The 3,250-nt window shown below is 34.9% G+C and overlaps 1 pseudogene; it reads left to right on the top strand.

Moving 5' to 3' along the window:
* The first annotated feature begins 672 nt into the window (after nt 1-672).
* On the top strand, nt 673-2,342 carry LOC145162241 (vacuolar protein sorting-associated protein 32 homolog 1-like; annotated as a pseudogene).
* Nucleotides 2,343-3,250: the final 908 nt, after the last annotated feature.

The following is a 3,250-nucleotide window of genomic DNA, read 5'->3' as shown; positions in this document are numbered from 1 at the left end:
CTCATAGGGAATCAAATCGATTTATGGATGGAATTAGGTATGTAGTATTTACAGACAAAAGTATTCAGTTATTGAGGAAAATCAATATACTTCTAATGTCGAATTAGGGTCAACTAGGACAGAAATAAAGCATTGGATCGAACTCTTCGTTGGTGTCAAGGTAATCGCGACATTCTCTTCTACTCCTTAACGTTGGTTGGAAGAATCAATTTTTGTAGAAATTTTCATATTGCTTTCTACTGCTACTCTATCTGATGTTTTTAGGGTTCGTCTTGCATTTACTTCATGGTTTTCTCCATCCCTTGGATTTGTTTCTTGTATTTACCGAAGAATTTGTATAATATTACAAGCTATGGGCTTTACATGAGATGTTATACTTCATCCCGTTTAAAGCTACTTAATTTTAGAAAATAAACATACCCTTTTGCCAATGCTCTAGCTAATTGGTATTAGAAGCTAATCCTTCCCTAAGGAGAAGATCGACTTGTGATATGTTGTTTTTATGTTTCTTCTTACTTTTATGGTTAATGTAACTTCACCAGATCTGTGAATTAGTAACTTGTGATTGAAGAAAAATGCTTTTCTTGATTCGAATGACTGTTGTGTTAAAGCATGGAGTGATCCTAATGTTTTTACCCCGTTTTTTCTCTTGTTTTGAATTATTGAATATTTGTGCACACACTTGAAATGATAGAGAAGAAAGAAAAAGTGCTTCTGAAGAAAGTCAGTACAGAGGTTGAACAGGCAAAGGAGTTCACTAGAACGAAAAACAAAGGGCTATTAATTAAGTTTTAAAATTATTATTCTGTGCACTCTTAGGTGCTGTTTGTTTTTTTGAAGCAAAAATTCATAAAGTCTGCGGACCACCTCTACAGCCCTCTGCAGTAAAAGAGGTGGACCAAACGGCTGCAGACTGTAATAAGAAGCGTGTTTGTTTTTTAACATCTGCATACTGCTGCAGATATTAAAAAATTAAAATAAACTGATTTTATAATTCGAATATAGTTTTTTAATACCGAAAATTTAATAATGTATGACATTTCGCCAATAATTTATGATATTTCAGCAAAAAATAATGATATTTTAACAAAAAATAAAGATATTTTAGCATAAAATAATGATATTTCATCAACAAATTATTATTATTCAATATAAAAAAAGAAAAAAAATTCAACAAGAATAAACAAAAAAAAATGTGAAATAAGATTTCAATAATATATAATCAATATTTTATCAAGAAAAAAAGAAGAAGAAGAGGTTGGAAGAGGCAAAACAAGTGTTGCGCCAAAAAGAGCACGCGCAGAGGTTTTTTAATCCGAAGACTTCTGAAAAACAAACAGCTGCGAGATGAAAAGTGCTGCGCGTGTGCTGCGCCGCACAGCAATAAGAGGTGTGAAGAGGTTTTTTCCAAAAAACAAACAACACCTTAATCTCTTATTCTTTGCAAAGTTAATTTATACTAATTATATTGTTTCTCATTATGGAATTATTCAGCTGCAATATAGTGTTTGAAGCGAAAAATACTTTATGAACAACAAATTCAACAGCTTGGCAATTTTCAATTGTGTATTCATGATCAGGTGCCTTTAAATTTTTGCATCATTAAAACATTAGCAATTTTACATTATGTTTTATATTTTCACTAAAAGTTATTTTAAATAATTAATATTTATCCATGGACACCAGATGATAATTCTTGAAGGTGCAAAGACTACAACAGAGACAACAAAAAGCTGTGTAAGTTTCAAAATCGGTTACTGTGTAAATAATAATATAAGGGTAAATTGGTCATTTACTCTATTGAAAAGACATTATCAACCATTCAACCACTTTACATATGCAAGGCTTAGTGAGAAGGAAAAAAAACCCTAAGTAAAAAAGAAACACGATTACATTTTTTTTGATTTTTTTGTGATACAAGAATATTGATGACGTGGACAAGACAATGGATGAGATAAGTGAGCAAACAGAGAACACGAAACAAATTTAGGAAGCATTGTCAACACCAATTGGTGCAGCAGCTGATTTTGATGAGGTAAAGTAAAAAACTCTTTTTAACTTTATAAAGACTTATATAATTTTGAGAAAAAAATCATGATGGTATAAATATGCAAGATGAGCTGGAGGCTGAACTTGAAGAATTAGAAAGAGTTGTGTTGGAAGAACAACTTCTACACTCCATGTACCTATGGGTAGACAATCAACACATCCACCTCCCCTCTAGAACGCAGGTCAAGAAGATGAACTTGCTGCATTGCAGGCTGAAATGGCACTTTAAAGGTCCATTTTTTTTGCTTTGTAGTATAAAAAAATTTGATAACGTTTATTGAAGAAAAGATAATCAGAGAGACAATGGTATATAAATTTCTGTAAAGCTCTGTGTCTCTAAATGGCTAAACACGATTACAATAAATAGAAAGGAAAAAGCTAAATAAGGCCACAGATCAATCAATCCCTAAGAAAAAGGCGATGACTAGGGAAAGATAAAGAAGGAAACAATATGACTAATTCCAATACTCCCTCTCAAGTTGGAGCATGGAGATTAGTAATGCCCAAATTGTTGAGTAAAAAAACTGAGTTGTTGTCCTCCAAGAGCTTTTGTAAGTAAATCAACAATTTGCAGGTGGGACTTGATGTAAGTGGGTGAAATTTCCTTGGACTCGACCCATTCCCGTACGAAATAACAATCCATTTCTACGTGGTTGGTCCGTTCATGAAAAACGGGGTTGTTGGCTATGTGACGAGCAGCGTTATTGTCACATAACACAATTGTAGGACCTTCTTGAGGAGCATCCAGTTCAGTAAGAAGCCACCTAAACCATAGAACTTCACTAACTGTTGTAGCCATGGCACGGTATTCCGCCTCTGCCGAGGACCGAGAGACGACTGACTGTTTCTTCGATTTCCAAGAGACCGGAGCTCCACCAAGTATAAGGAAATAGCCAGTCCTAGAGCGTCTTGTAAACGGGAAACCTAACCAATCAGAATCACAATATGTAATGAGCTGAGTACCACCTTCTTTTGGTAACAAAATCCCTTGCCCCAAGGTGGTCTTGAGGTAACGCACGACACGAAGTGCAGCATCGAGATGGGGCTGTCTTGGGTCAGCCACGAACTGACTTAACAAATTAACGGAGTATGCAATATCGGGTCGTGTGGCCTGTAAGTACAACAGACGACCAATAAGGCCTCGATACTGACCTGCGTCTACTCGTTCCTCGGCATCACTTTTGTCTAATTTTAGGCCTTG

The sequence above is a fragment of the Lactuca virosa genome, chromosome 3, assembly GCF_052849685.1.
Source record: "Lactuca virosa cultivar CGN04683 chromosome 3, Lactuca_virosa_CGN04683_v6, whole genome shotgun sequence".
Lineage (NCBI taxonomy): Eukaryota > Viridiplantae > Streptophyta > Magnoliopsida > Asterales > Asteraceae > Lactuca > Lactuca virosa.
Note: the sequence above shows the minus strand (reverse complement) of the source record. Positions and strands in the feature narration are given on the sequence as shown.